The sequence below is a fragment of the Macaca thibetana genome, chromosome X, assembly GCF_024542745.1.
Source record: "Macaca thibetana thibetana isolate TM-01 chromosome X, ASM2454274v1, whole genome shotgun sequence".
In the NCBI taxonomy this organism is placed as follows: domain Eukaryota; kingdom Metazoa; phylum Chordata; class Mammalia; order Primates; family Cercopithecidae; genus Macaca; species Macaca thibetana.
In genome coordinates, this window is record NC_065598.1 from 110,956,208 (window position 1) to 110,970,825 (window position 14,618).

The 14,618-nt window shown below is 39.0% G+C and overlaps 1 protein-coding gene across 6 annotated transcripts in view; it reads left to right on the top strand.

Moving 5' to 3' along the window:
* PLS3 (plastin 3) overlaps positions 1-14,618 on the top strand; it is an 87,550-nt gene that overhangs the window by 30,438 nt on the left and 42,494 nt on the right. The window contains exon 1 of one of the 6 annotated variants that reach the window (XM_050777176.1): positions 500-845. The exons of 4 other annotated variants lie outside the window; for them this stretch is intronic. The gene's annotated coding sequence lies outside the window, so the exon portion shown is untranslated. Of the gene's footprint in view, positions 1-499; positions 846-14,618 lie in introns of those variants that run through there. One more of the 6 variants, XM_050777181.1, reaches the window with a different exon arrangement.

The following is a 14,618-nucleotide window of genomic DNA, read 5'->3' on the forward strand; positions in this document are numbered from 1 at the left end:
AAATAGTGAACTGTGATATGATGGAGTTGCTCTTATCTTCATCCCGGGATGAGAAAATAGAGGCAGAAGAGTTTTAAGCAATTTGCATGGTTGATAAAGTGTGGAGCCAGGATTTGAACCCAATCTGGCTCTAGACCTCTTTACTACGGCTCTCAGTTAGAAAAGTGTTCAGTTCAGCAAGTGTTGATTTAGTTCCTGTGTGCTATGCCAGCAGAAAATATAGTTCCTGCACAGAAGAGCTTACATTTTTGACATAAATCAAAATGTATATACTTGAAATAAATGCTACACCACCTTAGCATATGGGGTGTAAATGTTGTATATGGATGAAAATGAATAATAGAGACTGTAAGTGAGTGGCCTGAGAGTTAATTTGCCTTCGCAAGTAATGTTCTTGACTATGGACGAGTGACTTGGGCACTGGGGAGAAGCTGTTCCATGTGTTCTAAAATAAGCAGGTTACTTGGCTACTGTTCAAACTCTAAATAGGTATATGGGTTGTAGCTATTTGACCTGAACTAACTTTAAATTCCCCTGAGTCCTTGTATGATTTTGGAAAAAAAAGAAGAAGAAAGAAAACTTTTCTCTTTAAATGCTGTGTTTAAGTTAGAATTTATTAAATTCTCGGCAAAATACTGCCAGGCTGACAGGAAGGGGATTCGTAAGTATTGTATCATTCTTTTGTCAGGGTGTTCTCTTTTTCTAGCAGGAAGTGTTGTGACTTGCTCTCTAAAGTTGCAATTGTAAGAAGAATGTTGGGTTTCCAGATTGCTTTTCTGGGCGTGGGAGAAGGTTCTGTCTATCAGTGCTGCGAGAAAGGAAAGAACCAAGTTTGCTCTCAGCGGGTAACTATTTTAATACTATTTTGACAGGCTCTAACTTTCAGATTACTAAATCTAAATTTAAATACTAAATGATTAAGCAGAAATTTACTTTAAAAAGCTTGAAATTCCTGTTGTTTGTGTAGTTAAGCATTTGGAGTCACTTTAAAAAATATTATTTACTCAACTAGAATAAAATTTTTGTTAAGAGAAAATTTTGAAGTTTAGATTCTAACCTGTTCTGTGTGTATTCTGTATTTGTCTTTATTTAGAGATTGTTTAGGGAGTTTATACTTTTTAAAAATGGGTTTTGAAGTCCTAATTATATAGCTGTATTTATCAAGTTAAGTATCTAAAACACTAAATAATAGAAATTATTGTCTATATTTGTGGTGGGGAGGAATTTCAAATGCCTTTGATCCCAGTTAAATGGTTTTTCAAAATTACGTAAAATGGAGATTGAGGTGGCTGTCATGACAGAACATGTCATGATTAAATTAGTATTCTACTCTTCCTAAGTGGGTTAAATCAAACAGTTGTCTTAATGTTTATAATTTGCAAAATAATAAAAATCACTGGTGATTAAATTTTGATGGTATTGGTACTTGGTAGCAATAGTGATTTCTGGTGCTGGGATACATCAGGATTTTCCATCAAATGGTTGTCATATAAGTTTAATTTCCCCATATTTCCAGCAAAGGGAAGTATAGCTAGTTATATAGTCAATCCTCACTCTGAGTTGAATCACCTCTTGGACTGGTTGTACTTAGTATACGCATATGAAGTAAAAAGTGAAGTATGAAACAAAACAAACCAGTTTTTTCAATTAACAAGTGCTGTATTTGCTAACATATAAGCAAGGTATATAACACTGTAGGAGGCATTTTCAGTGACTTGCCGATAGCTTTCTGCGTAGTGTATATAGTGATTTGAGTTGTAGGTCACAATATTTTATGGCATTTTTATTTTAAATCGAAAGGAAGCATGATAACTAGTCTGATCTTGCCTAGTGTCTCTCTCTCTCTCCCTCTCTCTCTCTTCTCTCTCTCTCTCTCTCTGTCTTTCACACACGCACACACCCCACACACATATCCCTGAAAGTTGCCCTTGGCTTCACTCCAACATATGTTAATTTTCATAAGAAAGGAAACTGGAAATACTTCTTAGGCATGAACATTAATGAATTTCATTAGCAGCAGATTTATTTTACCATAAATTATTCAGATTTTTGGGGTAGATGTAAAAGTTTACTTAGGAGGTATGGAAGACATTAGACCTTTTAAAAGAAAAGTGGGCTATTTCAATCTAAGAAGTTAGTTAATGTACCTTAGCTTTCTGAAGCTAGGGGAGGGAGAGCTGTTTTTTTGTTGTGCCTTTGGGTTTGAAATAGTATTCTTCATCCCAGGAAAAGGGGCTTTTAGACCATAATTAAGACTTGCATTAAATAGCTGCAAAATTCTTGCCTGAGAAACATTTAAATGATGTCTTTAATCTGACCAAATTGAATTGAATATTTCTATTATTAGAAAAAGCTATGTATTAATTTATTTTTAAATAGCCATTGCTTTCAGATCTTATCTTTGTTTATTAAGCATAAAAAAAGGAAAGGAAACTTTTACCTAAAATGGAGGTATTTGATATTCCTCCAGGAAATGACACAGGATTGGGCACCCTTTGGGGGTTAAGTGACTCATAGATATTGGACTGAAAACAAAACAAAACAAAAAATCAATTAGAATCTAGCTAATCATCAATTATAGCACAGAATAGAGGTATTTCCAGAAAAAATGAACTCATTTCTTAATAGCTATGTAGGGATGAAATCACAGGATTTCTGAGATTTGCTTTAAAGTAATTCAGGGAAGAGAGACAGATAGGGAAGGAGGGAGGGAGAAGAAAGGACAGGAAGAGAGAATAGATGAACCAAGCAAATGTGGAGAAATCTGGATAAATGTAGAATCTGTGATGGGTTTATGGGTGTTTTTTGTGCTATTTTTTCTTGTATATATTGAAAATATTGACAATAAAAATGTTAGTAGACCTTTAGTTTTGGGCAATTTGTATTTCTTTACTTCCTTTCTCTCTCTCTCTCTCTCAATCTCTCTTTCTCTCTGTCTTTCTTTTCTTTCTGATGGAGTCTCACTCTGTTGCCCAGGCTGGAGTGCAGTGACTTGATCTTGGCTCACTGCAACCTCTACCTCCCAAGTTCCAGCAGTTCTCCTGCCTCAGCCTCCCATGTAGCTGGGATTACAGGCGCCCACCACCACGCCCAGCTAATTTTTTTATTTTTAGTAGAGACGAGGTTTCACCATATTGGCCAGGCTGGTCTTTAACTCCTTATATTTACTTCTAAATGTTAACTTTTATCTATAAATTGCAGGCTTGTCAAAACATGATGTACGCATGATGTGTATGACTGTAAAGGTTAAATGTGCTGCTTGAATGCCGAAATGATTGAAAGTGAAAACTGCTTCTGAAAAGATTTATTTCTGTCTGATTTTCAGCTAAATTCAAAGGACAGGTCACAAACATCTTGAAGAGTCTTGTAGTATCTTGAAGTATTGAACAAGGGTAGTTAAGGCATGATAACAGGCCAATTGGATGTGAAGAATGTGAGGACGTTATTGATCTTGACTATTTTGTTCATAGCTTTCTCCAATAGAGTATGTGTTTTTAAAACCACATGAGAGGACTATATAGCCTGCATGATGTGTAGGTCTGCGCACTTTCCCTACTCATCTCCATGGAAGTTTATTTATTGAACAAACATTTGGTAGGTGCTTGTTGTGAACCAAGATACAAAGTCAAATAAGATACCAACCGTGCTTTCAAGGAGCTCACAGGCTCATGGAGGAGATAGAGAAAGAAATAGATGTAATCACACTGAAAGCTGAAAAGGGCTATAGGAATATGGGGAAGGGGAGGAACTGGTTAGCAACTATGACCCTATGATGCATCGCCTTTAAAATAATACAAGACTGGGCGCAGTGGTTCATGCCTGTAATCCCAACGTTTGGGAAGGCCTAGGTGGGCAGATCACTTGAGGTCAGTAGTTCGTGACAAGCCTGACCCACATGGTGAAACCCTGTCTTTCCTAAAAGTACAAAAATTAGCCAGATGCGGTGGTGCATGCTTGTAATGCTAGCTACTGCGAAAGCTGAGGCAGGAGAATCGCTTGAACCCGGGAGGCGGAGGTTGCAGTGAGCTGAGATAGAGCCACTGCACTCCAGCCTGGGCGACAGAGCAAGACTCTGTCCCAAAATAATAATAATATAAAAAGCCTGGGCGCAGTGGCTCACGCCTGTATTCCCAGCACTTAAGGAAGCTGAGGCGGGTGGATCACCTGAGGTCAAGACTTCGAGACCAGCCTGATCAACATGGTGAAATCCCGTCTCTAGTAAAACTACAAAAACTAGCCAGGCATGGTGGTGGGGGCCTGTAATCCCAGCTACCTGAGAGGCTGAGGCAGGAGAATCAATTGAACCCAAGAGGTGGAGGTTGCTGTGAGCCGAGATCATGCCATTGCACTCCAGCCTGGGCGACAGAGCAAGACTCTGTCTCAAAGCTAATAATAGTAATATAATGTAATATAATATAATACAAACAGAAAATTGAAGATGGCTTAATTGGTTGTGGGTATTACAGTGGTAGAAGAGGGCTAAAATGGCTTAGTCTAACCCCATGCATGACTTTGCAAATAACTCTTCTGCTCTCATCTCTCTTCTGCACCCTTCTTAATAAACCTTTATATGTTTCTTATGCATCCACAGGGGTTATTGGAGCAGTGTACGTGCAGAACAGAGCCATCTCTTCACATTAAAGAGTAGACTGATGTTTAAGTCTCCTTAAAGGTTTTAGATATATCCAAGGCCAAATTATAGTTATAGGTAGGCAGCTACTTGGAGTCGGATAAAGGGTAGAGTTAGCCTTCAGTCACAGATAGAGCCTCTAAAGTTCATTTCTCAATTGATTTGGAATTTGAAGCATATTTTGTCATGGAAATAGTAGTAAGGTTTTTCATGTTACTTTACAAGTATCCCTGAAATTTTATATTATGTTATCTGACATGATACGGTTTTGTTCTATGATCTTTTATTTTCATTGCCTTCTATGTGAATTGTAGAAGCACAGTTGCTAAATATATCCAAATTTATGTTCCATGAGCCAGTTACTTTATTCTGTAGTTCCTGATACTATACAATCTAATCAGTGTATATAATAATGCCTCATGAGAAAATACTGTCAATTTTATTTGGGGTACCTAATGATGTCCTCTGTTTAGTTGTACCATTTGCAGCTGAAATATTAAGTAGAATGAACAGAAGAGCTAGACCTGAAAAAAAACTTTCCGAAGTAAAGTCTGCTATACGTGGTGATTATTTCTTTCATAGATGTTTGCTCGCCACATTGACTATAAGAAGCAATTTTTGGCTGGGCATGGTGGCTCATACCTGTAACCTCAGCACTTTTGGAGGCCAAAGCGGACAAATCACTTGAGCCCAGGAGATCAAGACCAACCTGGACAACATGGCAAAACCCCATCTCTCCAAAAAATACAAAAATTAGCTGGGTGTGGTAGTGCGTGCCTCAAATCCCAGTTACTCAGGGGGCTAATGTGGGAAGACTTCTTGAGCCCAGGAGTTGGAGGCTTCAGTTATCATGACACTGCACTCCAGCCTGGGTGACACGGTGAGATTCTATCTAAAAAAAAGAAGCAGCAGCAATTTTTAATAATGCTGATGTGCTAGAATCAATGCACTGTAAAACACTCTACCACTTTTCTTCTGCTTCAACCTTTCCTAAACTTTAAGGACTAGGAACCTATGACACATGTGAGAGCATTTAGGTTTTGACTCCCTTATTTTGACTTTCAGAGCAACAAATCATTAAATAAAAATTATGTATATAGCCTCTTACGCGTTTACAATTAGTCCTTTACCAAGATTCCTTGAAAGTTTTCTAAAATGAGTCAAGCAAAATTCCAAGCAAAATTCCAAGCCGCTTGTTCTTGAGAAAAATCTTGAAGGAAAAAAATATTAAAATGAAAAGTAAATCACATAGATAACTTGAGTGTTCGTTTTATATTAAGACTAAGTTATTGGCACTGATATAATGGGAGGGGTCATTCACAATACTTAGCATTCAGGAGGCTGAAATTAAGCAGTATTAATACAGAGAAGCAGAAGCCTGTCATATATAGGAGTGAATGTGTCAGGAAAAAGTAAGCATTTGTGTGCTTTTTTTCAGAATGTTGCCTGTTTTATGATCAGTGCCAATTTAACACCAATGTTTTAAATAAATAACTTTCAGAACTCTGTATAGTCTTTACTGAACTAATTGTCTATATTCTGTATGTTTTATACAATTAAAGTTTTGGTCATTTTAGTTCAAGGCTTAAGTGAATCCCTTATCCTTTTAAGTAATGAAAACAAGTTAGTATTAGCTGGAGGGGGTTACTATCTGCATTTTCTGGCAACTGTTCTTGTTTCTCGATATCATGGTCATATTTGTTAGTAGCTTTTTAAGTTATTTTCCAAAGGCTATACTGGGCATTGTACCTTCTCTCTGCAAAGCAATGCGTAGTCTCTTTATTTTTGTTTTTCTGGGAAGAGTAGTTAATTGGCTGTGCACTGCAGCTCAAGCCTGTAACACCAGCACTTTAGGAGGCTGAGGCAGGAGGATCACTTGAGCCCTGGAGTTTTAGACCAGCTTGGCAACATAGTGAAATCCTGTCCCTACAAAAAAAAAAAAAAAAAAGAAAGAAATAAATAAAATTTAAAAATTAGCCAAGTATGGTGGTGCATGCTTGTGGTCCTAGCTACTGGGGGTGGGAGGTGCTAAAGCAGGAGGATCACTTGAGGCCAGGAGTTGGAGGCTGCAGTGATCATGCCACTGCACTGCAGCAATCATGCCACTGCACTGCAGCCTGGACAACTCAGCAAACCTCTATCTCAAAAAGAAAAACAAAAAAAAGGAAAGAGGGAAAAAATAGTTAATTACCTTTCTTCCAACACATTCTTTTGCTTTCTTTTTTTTTTTTTTTTTTCCAGCTATGCTTGGAGAAACACATTTTTTTTTTTTTTGAGGCGGAGTCTCGCTGTGTCGCCCAGGCTGGAGTGCAGTGGTCCGATCTCGGCTCACTGCAGCCTCCACCTCCTGGGTTCAAGCAATTCTCCTGCCTCAGCCCCCTGAGTAGCTGGGACTACAGGAGCGTGCAGCCACGCTCGGCTAATTTTTGTATTTTTAGTAGAGACGGGGCTTCACCATGTTGGCCAGGATGGTCTTGATCTCTGACCTTGTGATCTGCCTGCCTCGGCCTCGCAAAGTGCTGAGATTACAGGCATGCGTCACTGCGCCTGGCCGAGAAATACATCTTTTTAATTGTGCTTCACAACTTTGTGTCCTGGGCACAGTCAACGACTATTCCAGGCACTTGTTTATTCCCTAATACAATTTAGGGAATGAAGTTATGGAACTCTACAGACCTCTCAACTTTCAAATTCTCATTGCCGTGATCACTGGGTATTGGGAATACTGGGAATTTTCACTACCTTCTAAACATTGCAATTGGTTGGAGTATTTTATTTATTTTTTATTTTTTATGTATTAATTTTTTTTTTTTTTAAGAGGCAGGCAACCATAGCTCACTGCAGCCTCAAACTCCTGGGTTTAAGTGATCCTTCTGCCCCAGCCTTCCTAGTAGCTAGGACTACAGGCTCAGGCCACCATGCCAGCTGATTTAACATTTTTTTTCTTTTTTTTTTTTTTTTTTTAGAGAAGGAGTCTTGCTATGTTGTACAGGTTGGTCCCGAACTCCTGACCTCAAGCAACTCTCCCACTTCTGCCTCCCAAAGCACTGGGATTATAGGCATGAGCCACCACCCTCAGCCTCAGTTGGTGTATTTTTTAAGCCATGCCTATGTAACCAACATCCAGCAGTGGGGGTAAAAGGTGAAGTTTAGACTGTTCTCCAGAAACAAACAATCTTGAAATGAGACTTGCAGAGCAAAGAATTACACAAGTTTTTGTGTGCTATTCGTGAAAGAAGGGTTCTGTTTTACTGAGGAAGATTGTTCTCTTTGACCAAGTTTAAGAATCTGTGTAAAGAAGGTAGATAAACTGAACCAAGTAGGACAATGGAAGTCCCAGCTAGACTGTCCTCATATCTACTTATGTAACTATAGAGAGAAGTCTATACTTAAATTTCTAAATTTTGTGGCAAGATTCTAAATTCTATGGGAGTTGAAGTGAAAGATCAGTGGGAGATGGAGTCATTGGGAAACATGCTTTGGGAGAGGATGAGGCTTCTGAACCTTGCTTGAAGGGTGAGTAGAATTTGGAGAGAGAGAGAGGAAAAATAGAGGAAGGTATTCTAACCTTGAGAAGCAGATAGAGAGACAGGAAGTTTTTAATGGGAGACAGAAAAAGCAGAAGAGACCAGGATAAAACAAAAGGTACTGATAGAGGAGAATCCAGGACCAGCTGTAATAGAAGAAACACAGTTCCGTGAGAGTACTGGGAAGATACATTTTATCTTGGGTGCGGACAATCTGAAGATACTTCCTGAAATATGCTTTTGAAGTGTCTAGATAGATGGGTGAAGAGCATTCCACTGGAGAGACCCAGTGGTCTCTCCAGGGAGTGGAAGAAGTGGGAAAATACATGGCTTGTTTGGGGAATAAGGTCTCTTGAGAGTGTTGGGTTCAAGGGTGTAGTCCATATAATGGGAAGTAACATTGGAAAGATGGGCAGACATTAGCAAGAAGTCAAGTCAGAAAAGTATAGGGGCTTGAATGCTGTACTAAAAAGGGACTTTCTTTTGTATGGAATGTTTATAAGGTCTACTCTTCAGGAGGTTAGCAGTGTAAAGATTGCACTGGAGGAAGACAGAACAGCAGGCAGATCTGATAAAAAGCTTTTGGAGTAGGCCAGACATGAGGTGATAAACAGATACAATGAAAGAATCTCAGAGATTGCAAGGCAAGAATCCAGAGGGATTGGAGGTTGACTGATCCTCCCTTTGTTTTTTATGGTCAAACTGCAGTCTGGAGACAGAGGAAAGTGGGAAAGTTGAAAATGAGACCTGATTTGGCAGGAGAAAGAGTTAGGAAAAACAGGGAAAATAATGTGGCAGTAAGTTAGATTGGAGACACTTAGACTTTCCTAACTTGAATCTTTCTCGCTGACTTTCCTTCTCCATTGGCCACTTCCAAATTGGACCCTGATTTGCTGCTGCAAGTGTGTCTGTCACTAACCCTAGGCACAATACCCTTACGAGTGATGTCTCCCTGAGAATGCCCTTACTGGGGATGTCTGAGAAAATCCTACTTGCGCTCAAAGGCAGAGTTCAAACGTCACCTCGGAAAAAACTTTCCTGACACCTACCACTTAGTATATATGACTATGATGGCATGATAGCACTAATGTTGTATTTTTGTTTTTCCATCTGTTTCCCCCACTAGACAGTAAGCTCTTCCAGAAAGAAGGGAATTTGGATCCTAACTGTCTCTATCTGGAGCACCCAACACAGTGCCTGGTACATACTAAGCCTTAAGTTAACGCTTGATGAATATAAATAAATAAGTGGGTGAGTGTGGTAGACATTCAAGTTGGGAATCTTCTAAAGTCATTAGGAAACATGAGACTGGAGCTTTAGTAATCATAGTATGAATAGGTGAGTTTTAGCCCACAGTATCGCACACCCATCCAAGCTAGAGACTAGTGCTGAGCTGTTCACTTACCTAACTAGGGAGTTGGCAGGGTGGCAGTTTCTATTGGTAAAGGTAGGTATGCAAAGTGTGGGTGTTCAAAAACACTGCCTGTTTTGGATGGAGGAAGGTGACAACACCCCTTTTCTGATCATTCTTGAATTGTTCACACATAGTGGTGGCTAACTTGGTTTATTTTCATTGATAGTGAAATAATGTATTTCTTCCATGTTTTGTCCCCTCTTTGTTGCTTTCTTGTTCATTTTAGGAGCTCAAGTATGTGTTGCCCAATCTCTGATTTAAGTGATGAGCTTCTCTTTTCCAATTCTATTTACCATACTAGTGGCTGGGATGAAGTCTATGGTGAATATCCTGTTTTTATCTTTTGGCTACCTTTCAATTTCAAGAAAAAAAAATCAAGTTTATGATCAAAGTTGGTTACCCCCAGATGAGTTTCCCACGTGCATTCCCTTTCTCCTGGACCTCATGGTACTGAATGACACAGATGAATAAGTAGATTATTCAGTCAGCTGCATTCGTAAAGTGAGTGAGTGCTTTAGGAGATAAAATAGGCAACCCCCTCCCCCTTCAAATACCTTTCAGAATTTGAGTAATAGTTTCAGGTAGTTGTAGGTACACCTTTCTCAGCAAAGATCTGTGTTCACGGTTTATGTATAGTTAAATGAGCTGGTGGAGTGGTTTCATAATTGCAGTATTGTTAGTCAAACTCTGTAATTAGGGATGACTTCATAGGCATAAGATTCTTGTATGGGTGACGCCCTGAATTCATACCCAGTTGTACACTATATCCTTTTACGAAAAAACAAACAAACAAGGTTTTGTTTGCTTTTGTTTTATTCCCTTATTGGAAAATCTGTTTTCCTGTGTCTTATATGTTTAGTGAAGGAGGGCTGGCTTTTTCTACAGCTTTCCCTTTTCCTTTACAGAAATGGCAGGCATAGGAGCTAGGGAGGAAACAGAATTTGGGACAGATTAAAGTGCTTTGCAGATGAACAAATTCAGAAAAGTGTAGAGACTCCAGGACGTTTTATTTTTGATAAGTATTAAAACTGCTGAGTTTAAATGGAGGAAAAATATATTTCTATTTCTTTGAGCGTCCATTCTCTTTCTCTCTCCCTCTCTCTCATCATGTAAATAAAGTCCACTTTTGCGTGGTGGCACACATCTGTAGTCTCAGCTACTCAGGAGGCTGAGGCAGGAGGATTGCTTGAGCCTAGAAGATTGAGGCTGCACTAAGCTGAGACTGCACCAAGCTGAGACTGCACCACTGCCTGGGTGACAGAGTGAAACTCTGTCTAAAAAAAAAAACAAAAAAAAACAAATACATAAAGTCCATTTTTGTGAGAAGACAGACTGGGAAAGAGGACATATTTGAAAATCAGTGTTTTTTTCCTTTTGCCTGTAAATCACATATTGTGAAATTGGAGTTAAACTTTTATTCAGCAAGTAATACTTTCTCTTCACCTTTTTCCAGTACTCGTGAAACAATTTGCAAATTAGGAGGAATGTGACAATATTGACAAGCTGTTAGCTATTTTGAAAAGTGATCCTAAATTATTTAAAGAAAAATTGTTGGTTGTTTGTATATCTCCTGTCTGCTCTTCAAATTGTGTTTAGAAACTGGCCTTATGGAGGAGCCAAATTGAGTCATGGATTAAAAAGTGACAGGTTTTCCTTTAGGCCCATCCTTCTTAAATTACTTTGACCAAAGGCTTGTAATTTTTATATATGAGAGAGACCTATTATACTCTGTAGTCAGTAATTATAGGGAGATGAGATAACTTTTCATTTATCCCATGTAAAAGGCTATTAGTATAACTAATGCCTTATATTTATTTATACAGCTCTTCAAAATTAACCCAGGCATTCATTTATTGCCTATTTTCTTTCATGAAGGATTTGAAGTTGCTGTGTAATACTTCATAGTCACAGTGTGCTGTCATATATACCATCTGTAATCTTCATTAGGCCCTGGAGGAAGTAGGTATTATTATCACTATTTTCAAATGAGGAAACTTAGGCTGAGACAGATTAATTAAACTTGCTCATGGACACATTACTAGGGAATAGCAGAACCAGAGCAATAATCGATGCCTTCTAATTTCACGTCCCACAGTCTTTCTTCTGTTAGAACATACTACCTCCTTGGGCAAGGTACAACAGCTTGGTGTACTGGTACTTGAGATTACATGAAGTGTCTACAGGGCAGTATTGATACCAAATCTTGTGTTTTGTTTTGTGAACCCATCCGGGATGTTATAGTAGCTTTAAGAGAAAAAAGTCCTATAGTGCAATGAATGCCCCATGAAGAGGAATAGAGCTTCTGTTATTTTAATTTGTAAGATTTTAATTTTTTAATATCTTTAGTCATTCCCAAGTTACTTAATGTGATGTTTTCTCCCAAGATAGTACTTTACTGCTTGATTTCCTTAAAGACACCATCAAGTATCTGTGAGTAGTGTTAAGGACAGACCATTTTTTAATTCATAGTGGCATAAAGAAATCTACATTAAACAACTTTATTTTAAGCTTCAAATAGCAAATTTTACAATTGTAATTCTTATCTACTAGAGCATATATTGTGAGCTTTTTAAATTTGGCTTTATATTTTTTAGTCTTGGCCCAGGTACTTCAGAGTAGCATTTCTTTATTTCCTTTCAAATAACTGTCAATAAATGAATATGGGTTTTATTTAAATTGGAAAGTCCTGCATTAAACTGTTCTGTTATCCCAAAACAATCTTGTCTGGAAATACGGTTTTGAGGATATGTGCATGTTCCAGTTTCTTCTTTTTGTTCTTACTGAAGTGTGTCTCTTTAATGTCTCCAATAGATGGAAAATCTGAGTTGTATGTGCAAAGTCACTTTAGGCTTTTTTAAAGGCAATTAGAAATAAGAAACTTAGGTCCGGGCGCGGTGGCTCAGGCCTGTAATCCCAGCACTTTGGGAGGCCGAGACGGGCGGATCACGAGGTCAGGAAATAGAGACCATCCTGGCTAACACGGTGAAACTCCGTCTCTACTAAAAAATACAAAAAAAAAAAAAACTAGCTGGGCGAGGTGGCGGGCACCTGTAGTCCCAGCTACTCGGGAGGCTGAGGCAGGAGAATGGCGTGAACCCGGGAGGCGGAGCTTGCAGTGAGCTGAGATCCGGCCACTGCACTCCAGCCTGGGTGACAGAGCAAGATTCCGTCTCAAAAAAAAAAAAGAAAGAAGAAACTTGAAAAATTTAAAATATATATATATTTATAATGCATTGGATTAATTTTTGGAGTAAACTGGTGCCCTAAAATCATTTCTATGAGATCTAAGCATTTCTTAATTCATTTTTATTTTTTACTTTTTTTATTGAGACAAGGTCTTGCTCTGTCATCCATCCTGGAGTGCAGTGACGTGCTCATAGCTCAGTGCAGCCTCTACCTCCCGGGCTCAATCGGTCCTCCCACCTCAGTTTCCCAAGTAGCTGAGACTAGAGGCATGCACCACCACCCACGATGCCCAGTTAACTTTTGGTATTTTTGGTAGAGGCCAAGTTTCACCATGTTGCCCAGGCTGATCTTGAACTCCTGAGCTCAAGCAATCTGCCGCCTCCACCTCCCAAATTGCTGGGATTACAGGCATGAGCCAGCACTTGCTAATTTTATAGGAAGAAGAAAAGAACTGCGTTTCTGGCCACTCTGAGAAGAAATTAATAATCCTTAAAGTCTCTAGAGACTTTTTTCTTCTAAAAAAAAAAGGATATTTTTCCCTTTTATTGCAGTCACTAATTCACTCTGTGTCATATTGTAATTATTCATGTTTGCTTCAGCAGATTGTAAATTCCTTGAGGGCAAGAACTAGGCATATAGCAGATGCCTAAAATATTGGTTAAATTGTTTGAGAAATGGGGGGAGGGCATGTTGGGAAGAAAGAGATGTCTACAGGATTTAATCAGAGCCCAACTGGTCAGCAGGGATAAGCGGGGCGGGGGGCAGGAGTGGTTTATGTCCAGAACCATCTTATCTAATTTCTTTTTCTTTTTTCTTTTTTTTTTTTTTTTTTTTTTTTTGCAGTGATGCACTGATGGCTCACTGCAGCCTCGACCTCTCAGTCTCAAGTGATTCTCCCACCTCAACCTCCAGAGTAGCTGGGATCACAGGCATACACCACCACTCCTGGATAATTTTTGTATTTTTGGTAGAGACGGGGTTTCACCATATTGGCCAGGCTGGTCTCGAACTCCTGGGCTCAAGTGATCTGCCCGCCTTGGCCTCCAAAAGTGCTGGGATTACAGACATGAGCCACTGCACCCAGCCCTAATTTTCTTTTGCATAGAAGTGATATGGTAGTGTGAGAATAAGCTCAGTTGTATGGGTTTCTTTTAGTTGTTTTTTACCCACATACTTTAAATTATTACTGGCTCACAATCTGCCCAAACTGAAAAGGACCTTTAGAGGTACAGGAGAGAGGCCACGTGTTTTAGATTTCTGAGATGGTCTTACTTTTAAACTTTCTGTGCCGTTATTCTCCATGGTATAATTCATGAAGATGTGTAATAATTTTTTATTGAAAACATGATTGTTTGAAAGGTGTGAAGAAAATTGGAATAAATCCTATGTCGTATTTTTGTAATGGGGAGTGTTGAACATATTAGTGAAACAGAATATTTTTAGAGTTACTACTATTCGTTTGCATTTAACTTATGAATTTTTTTAAAAAATTTTTTTTTGGAGATAAGGTCTCACTGTGTTTCCCAAGCTGGTCTCGAACTCTTGACCTCAAGCAATCCTCCCGCAGTGCTGGGATTGCAGTTCTTTTTATTCTTGATCTTTAAAATGCCTAACTTCAGGTCTGAGCGTGGTGGCTCATACTTGTAATACCAGCACTTTGGGAGGCTGAGGTGGGTGGATTGCTTGAAGCCAGGAATTCAAGATCAGCCTGGGCAAAATGGTGAAACCCCATCTCTACAAAAAATACAAAAATTAGCCAGGCATGGTGGCCCACGCCTATAGTCTGAGCTACTTGGGAAGCTGAGGAGGGAGGATCACGTGAGAGGGAGGAGCCTGGGAAGTCAAGGTGGCAGTGAGCCGT